The 12,157-nt window shown below is 47.4% G+C and overlaps 2 non-coding genes across 2 annotated transcripts; both read right to left on the reverse strand.

The window, feature by feature from the left end:
- Positions 1-2,222: 2,222 nt before the first annotated feature.
- LOC143990477 (U2 spliceosomal RNA) lies at positions 2,223-2,411 on the reverse strand. Its single transcript, XR_013277357.1, has one exon. It is a non-coding gene; the product is annotated as a U2 spliceosomal RNA (small nuclear RNA).
- Positions 2,412-11,257: 8,846 nt separating this feature from the next.
- Positions 11,258-11,445, reverse strand: LOC143990554 (U2 spliceosomal RNA). The gene has a single exon (XR_013277391.1). It is a non-coding gene; the product is annotated as a U2 spliceosomal RNA (small nuclear RNA).
- Positions 11,446-12,157: the final 712 nt, after the last annotated feature.

Consider the following 12,157-nt stretch of genomic DNA (forward strand, 5'->3'; position numbering starts at 1 on the left):
CTCACCCGTGTCTTCAGCTGCACTCTCCACTACTTTCCTTCTTTTATGCCCCACATCTTCTTCCGGGTCTTCTTGTAGTCGCACCTCCTTTCCCGTTTGACATTCCATTTCCTCTTTATCCTCTTCCACCACCACAGTTGTTTCATCGGGTTTCTCCTCCACCACCATTTCACTCTCCTTCTCCACCCTCACGTTGGGTTCCACCTCAGTTACCACATTACCTCCTCCTCCATCTTCCGGATTCTTCAACCCCAACTCCTTCTCCAACTCCACCACCTGCCTCAAAACATCTTCATCTTCCGGCAAATTCATCCTCTTAGTTGTTTTCGTTCCGGCTACTTTTTCAGCAAAAGTCTTGACTCTGCTAGGACATTCATCATACAGATGATCTGTGCCTTGGCAATGGGTGCACTTCTTAGGGGCAGTACAATTTTCTGCAGTATGTCCCAAACCTGTACAATTCCGGCACCTCTTCAACAAGTCGCACTGTGCAGTTGTATGTCCCCTATCCGCACACTTCCAGCAATAGGGGGGCATCCCCGAATATTTGAGGAACCCCCTATTACGACCAATTTGAAAGGTCTGTTTTATGTGGTCTAAGTGATCGGCTGCAAAATCATTCACATAGAACCTGCACCGGTATAGCCTTTTACCGGACCACACTCCAACACTATTGTCAATCAACTTGACGAATTCCACCTCCTCACATTCCATTTTCAAGAAATCGGTGACTTCCCTCGTTGTCACATAGGGATTGTACATCATTACAGTCACAAGTTTCCAAGGACTCCGATGTAAAAATTCTACACTAAATCTTTCCATCTCCGGTTTCTTTTCCACCGCCTCCCACCTCATCTTGAAATCCTTATATATCGAATATTCCTGAAAAATCACCTCCACCACTCCTTGGTTCCGATATTCCGCCATGCACAGCAAATCCTCACCTTGGATTCCACATTCTGATAATACTTTCTCCATTACCAATTTAGCACAATCTTCCTCCCGGCATTCGCCATCGATTTCAATTTTGACCGCATTGCGGAAGCGCACCTCATGGGCCGCTGAGGTAAACCTTGCATCCTCCATTACCAAAGCAAAGGATATGCACAGGATATGCAAATATATGCAAATAGGCTTCTCACACTGGAGAACCTCAGTCGCTCTCAGCCTTCTCCATTAAGGGGGGAACCCCCAAAATGTTCAATGCTCACCTGGCCAGGCTCAGAGGCCTGGCCCGCTGATCCCCGAAAATCCGGACACGCGCGGAGAGCACTTTGATCGTGCCAAAAGGCCGAGAAGTGATAACCCAATTATTCTCTTTTCCGAGCGAGCGGCGGCGAGCCCGCAAGCCAGAGCTCACTGAGAGCTGCTGTTGCTGCTGATGGCCCGGGCCCCCGGTCTGCCCTTCCCCCGCGTCTAGACCGGGCGGAGACGCTGATTAGCAACTTTTCACACCTGGCCTGGCCAAGCCGTCTAATCCCCTGCTGATGACCTAGATAGCAATCCGCAATTTTCTAACACCTGCCCAACACCTTTGCAAGCACCTGCTGACCCTGGCATTGACCAGCAGAAAGCCAGCAGCAACAATTACACTCATCCAGTTGCTTCTCGTTGCTGCTCTACCAGGGAAAAGCATTTGCATGAGACCGCCTCCTGGGACACGTGGACGAAAGCCGAAAAGGCTGGGACCCACTAGAGGGAGACACAGGCTGTCGAATGAATACTCAGGCTGGGACTGCTTTCCAGCAAGCTGTTTTTACGAAGGGACAGGAATGGAGCAAAGTCAGGCAGGCCTATTGCAATGGCTGGGCTGGCTGGACATGTCTAGGAAAAAAAGGCCTCATCTTGGGCCTTGACTAGAAAGTTCTTTCATACTCGAGCTAGCTGCCTTGTCGAAAGGTGTCTACTTGCTGACTTCCTAGGTTTGGCTTCTTGCAACTACTGCCACTTCACCTGCTTCTTCCTGAGCAAAAAAATATTGAGCGAGCAAGGAAGGAGGAAGGGAGAAAGAAAGGCCAAGAACTGACACGAAGCAAAAAACACCAGTACACACAGGGGTTAAACGCAAGTTTATTGCAAAAATGAACAACATACATACAGACAGCTTGTGAGCAGCAAAAGTAACATTGCAAGTGAGTGAGCAAGCAAGCAAAAGGATGAGGAGAGAGGATGGAGGAGAATTTGCTGTTTGAATTCATTCTGTTTTTGGAAACTGCATAAGAGAGGGGTGCACCGGTCCTGGAGGTACTGCAATACCAGGTCGATGCGTGGAGTGGACAGAGCAAGCTCTTCTTCCATCTCCCTGTTCTAAAAATCCATTTAATATATGGTCCCCAGATAGGGGACGTATCAGATATTAAACTGATAAGAACAGATTTTTTTTTTTTTTTTTTTTTTTAAATAAAATCTTTCCACTCAGACTGAATCACTTAAAACTCAGCATTAACTAGCACTTGATACCTTCACTGAGCCGTGTTCCGTTCATCATTTGTGGCATTAATCAAACAAAAAGATAAAATCATGAATAAAATTCCGTACATATATATATATATACAGTCTATACAATAAAATCCTAACCATCACCAAACCTCCACCTCCCAAAATTCCAAAAAACATCAGCCTCCTCCACGCCCAACTTCCTCCTTTCAACAGCTAATACATAAAACATCCTTGCCATCACCCAATCCACACAGTCATTTTCAGATATCACCAATTTTTTCTTCACAAAGGCACACCGCGTTTCCCACACCACCTCCCTTACCACAGCAGATATCACAAACATCTTGCGCTGCTTCCTTTTATCTCCTCCCATCAACCCAAGAACACCAGACTCATAAGATACACCTTCCACCTCCACCACCCTTTGCACAAAACCACACAGCAACCTCCAAACTTCTTTCACAAAAAAACATTCCCAAAATACATGCCTCACATTTTCCGTTCCTCCACAACCTTCCCTTGGGCATACCTCCCGCCTGACCAAATCCCTAGATTTTAAGAAGGACATGGTCGACAAGCAATTGTGCAAGGACAACCACACCACCTCCAATTGCCTATTCGTTATACCTTTTATCGATAAATTTTTCCAACATACTTCAGCTTTTTTAGGACTTAAACCAAAAATATTTGTTAACAGTTCCCCCCTCCTCAACCATTTCCATAAGGCAGGCATGTCCAAAGTCCGGCCCGCGGGCCAATTGCGGCCCGCGGCCCGGTTTTGAACGGCCCGCCTGGTTATTTGGACATACATATCTTTTGTGGCCCCCGACGATCTCCCAGCGCCGGGGCCACAAAAGATATATATCAGCCGTCACTAAAATGGCGGTCCGAGTCCGGACCGAGCAGCGCTTCTGCCCGGACCGCCATGCCGCCAGTGTAGCAAGCGACAGCAATCACTGGTTTGCTGGGACCGCGGGTTTCCCCAGCAACCAGTGACGCTGCGCGCATGCGCCCGCCCCCTGCTCCTGGCCGCGTCTCTCGGAGCTGAAGAGACACGGGCAGTAGGGGTGTGACGTCACGTGCGCGCCCCGCCCCCCTGCTGCCCGCGGTTCCCGGGTCCTGGATCTCATCACGAGGCAGCTTCAGTTGTGCCCACACTCCTGCTGCAGTTAAGGTATGTGGGCACATTAGTTATCTATTAGTGATCAGTGTTGTGCACACTGTTGGGCATATTTTAAGGGGCTTTTTTTTGTAAAGGGCACGCTGATGGGAAAATTTTATGTTAAAGGACACTCTGATGGGCACATTTTATTTTAAGGGGCACGCTGATGGATATATTTTTTATGTGCACACTGATGGGCATGTTTTGTTAAGGTGCCCCTTAACAAAATATGCCCATTGATGTGCACATTAAAAATATACCCATCAGCGTGTCCCTTAAAATAAAATGTGCCCATCAGAGTTCCCTTTAACATAAAATTTTCCCATCAACGTGCCCCTTAACATAAAATAAGGGTCACGCTGATGGGCACCTTTTATGTTAAGGGGTAATCCGATGGACAAATTTTATTTTACGGGGCACGCTGATGGGTATATTTTTAATGTGCACATCGATGGGCATATTTTGTTAAGGGGCACGCTGATGGGTACAACAAAATGTGCCCTACAAAATATGCCCATCGATGTGCACATTAAAAATATATTCATCAGCATGCCCCTTAAAATAAAAATTGTCCATCAGAATGCCTCCTAACATAATAGGTGCCCATCAGTGTGACCCTTATTTCATGTTAAGGGGCTCGCTGATGGGCAGATTTTATTTTAAGAGCAACACTGATAGGTACATTTTATATTAAAAGGGGCACTTTGATGGGCAAATTTTAAGTTAAGGGGCATGTTTTGTTGTGTCCATCAGAGTGCCCCTTAATATAAAATGTGCCTATCAGCATGACACTTATTTTATGTTAAGGGAAATCCTGATGTGCACATTTTATGTTAAGGGGCACTGTGATAGGGACACCTGATGTAAAGGGGCACTGTGATGGGGACACCTGATGTAAAGAGGCACTGTGATGGGGACACCTGATGTAAAGGGGCACTGTGATGGGGACACCTGATGTAAAGGGGCACTGTGATGGGGACACCTGATGTAAAGGGGCACTGTGATGGGGACACCTGATGTAAAGGGGCACTGTGATGGGGACACCTGATGTAAAGGGGCACTGTGATGGGGACACCTGATGTAAAGGGGCACTGTGATGGGGACACCTGATGTAAAGGGGCACTGTGATGGGGACACCTGATGTAAAGGGGCACTATGATGGGGACACCTGATGTAAAGGGGCACTGTGATGGGGACACCTGATGTAAAGGGGCGCTGTGATGGGGACACCTGATGTAAAGGGGCGCTGTGATGGGGACACCAGATTTAACTTGACAATAAATATTGTTGAAATGCTAAGGAAATTGTACATTTCTCATGTTTTTGATAGATATACAGTTACTACAATATTTCTGAGTCGTAGCACAGACTTGAGATTCGGACCTCGGCCCAAAGAAAATTTTGGCGACTGGACCTCCTTTAATTTGAATTCATTACCCCTGATATATATGCTTCGGAAGGTACAGGGAGGACAGGACCGAGCGCCGTACACAGGAGAATTTCCTGTTTACGGGCGGCCTCTGTAATAGGAAGTCCTTCTCCTGCACTGCCATTGGACGACTTTTCTGTCCATCAAAGTAGGCGGGACTTTCTATTAAAGAAGCCGCCGTGTAAACAGGAGATTCTCCTTTGGCGCTCGTCAGTGCATTCCTGGCAATGGTGCTGTGTTCCTGGCAATGGTGCTGCGTTCCTGGCAATGGTGCTGCGTTCCTGGCAATGGTGAGGCATTTGGGGAGGCATTCCTGGCAATGGTGAGGCATTTGGGGAGGCATTCCTGGCAATGGTGCTGCGTCCCTGGCAATGGTGCTGCGTCCCTGGCAATGGTGGGGGAATTCCTGGCTATGGTGGGGGCATTCCTGGCTATGGTGGGGGGCATTCCTGGCTATGGGGGGGCATTCCTGGCTATGGTGGGGGGCATTCCTGGCTGTGGTGGGTCTGCAGATGTGCACTGATTAGGCTGCATTGGTGGGCACTGACCATTATTTTGCTTCACAGTTCTTTATTTAAACATTTTTTTTTCCTGAAACTTCCCTCTTAAAGTGAAGGTGTGTGTTATACGCCAATTAATACAGTATGTACAAATACGCCCAAGCTCAATTCTTCCCACACACAGCCACAAAGGCAAGAGAATTCTTGTTGGGCAATGTATTAGTGCTCGAACGAACACACTTAGACCGAATTTTAACGATTCAAAGAATGTCAGGCAAAATGGTCGGCCCTCGCGCATGTTCACTTCATCAAATCCGGCCCTCTTTGAAAAAAGTTTGGACACCCCTGCCATAAGGATTCTTTTTTCCAAGCCCCCTCCCCCAACGCCTGCAACTGATTCCCCTGAAAAAACGAGCCCATTTTTAAATAATATACCGGGGAAAGCATAGACATTGGCTTTGTCAAATCTTTTTTGCACCAACCCCATTTCAGCAACGGCCACCCAATCAAATATCGCATTAAGGCGGCCACTTTCCCCCCTGAATGGAAAGTCTTAAGATGTACCAACCACCACTGCACCTCCAGAAAACGAGAGATATTAGGGAAGTTATACCCTCCCATTTGTACCTCCTTCATAACAATTTCCCTAGCAACCCTTTCCATTTTGCAACCCCAGAAAAAAACAAACACCATCCTGGTAATTTTCTGCACCCACCTTTTGTTGGGCGGAAAAATTACAGAAAAGTACACTAAAATAGGCAGAACTACAGCTTTTACAATCAAGGTCTTCCCAGAAAAAGACAGCCTTCTGGTCTTCCATAAACTCAGTTTTTTCTCCACCTTCTCCACCCCCTTAGCAACATTCTTCTGGTTTCCCAAATTTCTCTCAAAATGAATCCCCAAAACCTCCACCTCCTGCACAGCCTTCAATTTACTTTTGGACACATCACACGTGCCACTCAGAACACACACGCTGCTCTTGCCCCAGTTAACATTCAGCCCAGACATTAAACTGAAAATACTAAGCTGAAGTTCCGCCCTTGCCACATCCTTAGCAGAATTACACAAGAAATTCACATCATCCATGTAACACACTGCTTTAATCGGCACACTCTCACACCCAGGCACAAACACACCTTTAAAACATTTATCTCTCACCAGATGTCTCAACAAGGGCTCAATCACGCAGATGAAAACAACCGGTGACAAGGGGCACCCCTGTCTTACACCTGACTTCACCTCCACCTCCCCAGACAAACTCCCATTAACCAGGATCTGGCTACTGATCCCCTGATACAGGCACTCAACCAGTTTAACAAAGTCCTCCGGAACCCCCAGCTGCCTCAAAACCATAAAGAGGAAGGAGTGCGCCACTCGATCATAAGCCTTCTCCAGGTCAATACTTGCTAAAGCCAACGGCATGTTGTTGCATTGGGCATAATACACGAGGTCCCTCAAGAGGATTAGATTGTCAGAAATCCTCCGACCGGGTACCGCACAAACTTGCCACTCACCAATCACATAGTCCACAATCTTCCTCATCCTATCAGCCATCAATTTCGCAATAATTTTGTAGTCACAATTCAATAACGTGATGGGACGCCAGTTCTTAATATCCCGCTGGTCTCCCTTTTTCTTATAAAGCAAAGTGATAATACCCTTCTTCATAGACGTTGACAATCTCTTTCCATCCATACAGGTCCTCACCACTCACAATTGCTCCTTCAGGATAGGCCAGAACTCTACATAAAAGTCAGCAGGTAAGCCATCCCCTCCAGGGGTCTTATTCTTCTTCATCCTCTTCACCACATCTTCCACCTCATCATCCGTCACAGGTTCAACTAACATCCCAGCATCTTCCTCACTCAGGTTCCCCTCCATCACTTTACAGTATTCCCGCATCTCCTCTTCTGAAGCACTTCCACTCCCACCATACAAATTGGTATAGAAAGACTTAATAACATTCATCATCCTTCCACCGCTCACCTCCTCCTCTCCTTCCAAAACCGACTGAAACAGCTTCTTGAAAAAAAAGGCTGAGCACTGCTCATCCTCCTCCATCACATCCACTCTCGCCCTGAAGACGATGCCTTTCCCACGCTCCTTCAATTTCATGTTTCGTGCTTCCCGCACCTCCTTCAATTCATCCTCCACTTCCAACCCCATCCTCTTACATCGGAACAAAAAATGTAGTCTTTCCACCAACCTCCTTTCTTCTTCATGTTTCCTCCTGGCCACCTCCACCCCCTTTCTCCTAAAAAACCTGCCGATCATCTCCTTGGCCCAGTCCCACCACTCCAAAATGTCCAAAAACCCACTTTTTTTAAAAGCAAGCCACTCGAAATATTTCTTAAAATCAGTATACACCCCCTCCTCCTTAAGTCCAGCACAATTTAACTTCCACACACCCCTCCCGCATACCAAATCATTGTCCAGAAAAAAGGTCCCTGTAATCATGACATGATCCGAAAAAGACACTGGATCCGTCTGGTAGCCCGTAACATTCAAGACCCGTGATGCAAAAATAAAGTCAATTCTTGACCTAACTGTCCCCTTGTCAGAAAAAAAAGTGCAGGAAACATCATCTTTTTGTACCACCCGTGCCACATCTTGCAAACGGAAGTCACACACCAACTCATTCAAGGCCTTGGAGGTCACATCCACTCCACTTACACCAGCAACACTCTGCCTTTCCTCACTCCTCCTCACACAGTTAAAGTCTCCGACTAACACTGTTGGGATTCTTCCAGGCATCCACAACTTAAGGGTCTCAAAAAAGGTCACACGCTCACGTTTATCAGCAGGTGCATAGCAGTTAATTATCCTGACACAGTTCCCCGCCACCTCTAACACAGCAATCTGCAACCTCCCCGGCACCACCACCTCATGTGACATAACCTGTATATATGGGCTTTTAATCAGGATCCCCACACCCTCATTCTTAGATTCGCACTTTGGGGACCACACAGAATCCCCACACCTCCATTCTTCACCAGGAGCCCTTTCCACCCCACATTCTTGAACACATACCACGTCAGTGTTAAACCCACTCAAAAAATCAAAAACTGCAGCCCTCCTCCACCCGGAACATATACTTCTAACATTCAAGGAACTTACTATTAAAGCCATAACAAAAAAGGTTATGAAAGATAACACAGCCATAGCAAAAATTCTACAGATAATGCGTAGCCTCGTCCAGACCCTTACTTGCTACACTAGCATAAGACACCCTCTTTCGTGTGAACGGCGAACTGGCAGACTCGGAGCCCGAGTCTCCATCAACAGGAAGGGCACCATCTTCCCCCCCTCCACCTACCCCCTCCTCTCGAGATCTTTTAATAGAGGATTGGGCAGTCTCATCCATAGAAATGACAAGTCTCTGACCACATTCAAGACTTTCCTCGCTGTCCATTTCCTCATCACCATCCTCATTACATGAAGATAATCCGCTCATTAAGTCCGCCAGCTGGCCAGGACTAGCAAAAGACACGCTCCCCTGATCCACCTCCGGATCACCACTCTCTTGACTCGCCGAGGGTCCTTGCTCCTCCTTCTCGCCTTCCTGCTGACAAACATCCGCCTGAAGCCCTCCGCCTGCCACAGTACCAAGGCTCCCAGAGTCGACACTGCCACCCGCCACCGAAACATCAGCAGCAGGGCCGGAAACGACATCCCCGGTCACAGCCTCCTCCTGATCTGCAGGTGCAGCGTCATTGGCCCCAGAACCAGAGGGGGCAGTAGGCTGGGCTGCATCAGCGTGCCCTGCACTACTATCTTCCCCCCAGGGCTCCCTACGGGACCTCCGCTTTGCCATTCTTGCTGCCGTCTTCGCCAAAGTCTCATGGAACTGAGTCTCTCTTTTGGCCCTAAAATACTCCTCACACTGCCTGGCCAAGTGGCCCACCTTCTTGCAAATGTCACAAACTTTCCTCTGAGTACATTCCTTAGAAGGATGATCCGCATTCCCGCAGAACCTACATTTGACCCCTTGCTCACAATCCCCACTTGTGTGGCCATACACACAGCATTTTCGGCAATAAACCGGTTGCCCGGGATAAAAAAGAAAACCCCTCTCCCCGCCAATGTTGAACACAGCAGGGGGCCTCCTCACTCCACCCACGCAACTGGGATCTGAGCGAAACTTCCCGTAAAACCGGTACTTTCCAGTCCATATATCAAATTTATTCAACACCTTATCTCCTCCACGCAAGTTCTCACAGTAGTTTTTCAAAAAAGCTTTAACCAAATTCGGATCCGCAAAAGGGTTGTACATGTGCACAACTATAGCCTTATCTTCTTGCATAAACAGTGGCACAACATCCATCTTATTCAACAGCTCATCATTCATTTTCCTAATTTTCTCGTACACATTCCAGCACATCTCGGAAGAAAGAAAAGTAACGTCATACAACCTCTGCTTAGGGAAATCCTGCAGACACACAATATCCCTTACCCGCAGGCTCAGGAGATCCATCAGAACATCAACCACGATCGTCCTCAGGTCAACTTCCTCCTTGAAATCCGGCTTCACGATGAACCGTAACGAATCACGCATCCCAGGAGACGCCATCTTCACTCCGTCCAGCACGACGTCCGCTCCTTCGTCCAAGGGAGCCCCCGAAGGGGTCCCAGAAGTCCGTCCGGATCGCCCTGGAAAGGGCGATCGCTTCCCGTTGCCCGGGGACTAAGCCTAAGGCCAATAGCAACAAGGGGGGGCCCTCCGAAAAGGGACGCTCCCCCCAAGGCCGACCGTCGGGTACCCCGGGCACCTCTTGACTAAGTCACACAGTAAAACTGCACTTGATCTTAGCCAAAAGGCCGAGAAGCGATAACCCAATTATTCTCTTTTCCAAGCGAGCAGCGCCCTGCCCACAACCAAGAGCTCACTGAGTGCAGCTGCCCAGGCCCCTCCGTCTGCCCTTTCCCCGTGTCTAGACCAGGCGGAGACGCTGATACGCAACTCTTCACACCTGGCTTCGGGCTTGTGGCCTAATCCCTTCCTGATGACCTAGATACCAATCCACATTTCTAACACCTGCCCAACACCTTGACAAGCACTTGCTGACCTTGGAAATGACCAGCAGCACTAAATGCACACATCCAGGTGCTCCTCGTTGATGTACAACAAGGGAGAAATCATTTCCATGGCACCGCCACCTGGACACGTAGCCGAAAGGCAGGGACCCACTAGAGGGAGACACAGGCTGCTGAATGAATGCTCAGGCAGGGACTGCTTTTGAGCAAACTGGCTGTACTAAGGGACAGAAATGGAGAAAAGTCAGCCCTATTGCAATGGCTGAGCTGAGCTGGGCGGTTGCTGCTCTCCAACCTGACTGACATGGGAACGAAAAAAAGGCCTCATTTTGGGCCTTGCATAGAAAGTTCATTCAGACTCAAGCTAGCTGCCTTGTTGAAATGTGTCTACTTGCTGACTTGAAGGTTTGGCTTCTTGCAACTACTGCCACTTCCCCTGCTGCATTCTGAGCAAAAAAAGATTGAGCGAGCAAGGGAGGAGGGAGGGAGAAAGAAAGGCCAAGAAACTGACACAAAGCAAAAACACCAGTACACACAGGGGTTAAACGCAAATTTATTGCAAAAATGGACAACATACAACTTGTGAGCAGCAAAAGTAACATTGCAAGTGAGTGAGCAAGCAAGCAAAAGGATGAGGAGGATGGAGGAGAATTTGTTGTTTGAATTTATTCTGTTTTTGGAAACTGCATAAGAGAGGGGTGCACCGATCCTGGAGGTACTGCAATACCAGGTCGATGCGTGGAGTGGACAGAGCAAGCTCTTCTTCCATCTACCTGTTCTAAAAATCCATTTAATATATGGTCCCCAGATAGTATCAGATATTAAACTGGTAAGAACAGATTTTTTTTTTTTTACCACTCAGATTGAATCACTCAAAAAATTCAGCTTTAAAACCAGCACTCGATACCTATACTGAGGCGTGTTCATTACATCATACATGGCTTTAAAACGTATCAAAAAAGTAAAATCATGAATAAAATTTCATATATACATTCCTAAACAATAAATCTAACCCTCACCCACCCGTCATTCCCTAAAATTCCAAAACTCATTCGCCTCTTCCACGCCCAAACTTCTCTTTTCCACTGCCAACACGTAGAACATTCTTGCCATCACCCAATCAAAACAATCTTTTTCAGTCAGCACCATCTTCTTTTTCACAAGAGCACACCATGCTTCCCACATCACCTCCCTTATGACAGCGGACAGGACAAATATTTTACGTTGTTTTCCTCTATCACCAGACCAAAAACACCAGACTCAAAATATATGCCCTCCATCCCAACCACCATTTCCACAAAACCGCACAGCAACAACCAAAAATTTTTAGCGAAAAAGCATTCCCAAAAGACATGTCTCACTGTTTCGTTTCCAGCACATCCTTCCCTAGGGCACACCTCCCTCCTCACTTAATCTCTTGCTTTCAAAAAGGACATGATTGACAAAACATTGTGTAAGGATAACCACACCACCTCCCGCGGTTTATTGGTTATGCCTTGGAATGACAAATTCCTCCAACACACCTCTGCTTTTTTAGGGTTTAAACCAAAAATATTTGTCAGAAGCTCATCTCTCCTAAGCCAAGCCCATAAA

The sequence above is a fragment of the Lithobates pipiens genome, unplaced genomic scaffold (assembly GCF_037356315.1).
Source record: "Lithobates pipiens isolate NorthernLeopardFrog02 unplaced genomic scaffold, aLitPip1_a1.2 Scaffold_18, whole genome shotgun sequence".
NCBI lineage: Eukaryota > Metazoa > Chordata > Amphibia > Anura > Ranidae > Lithobates > Lithobates pipiens.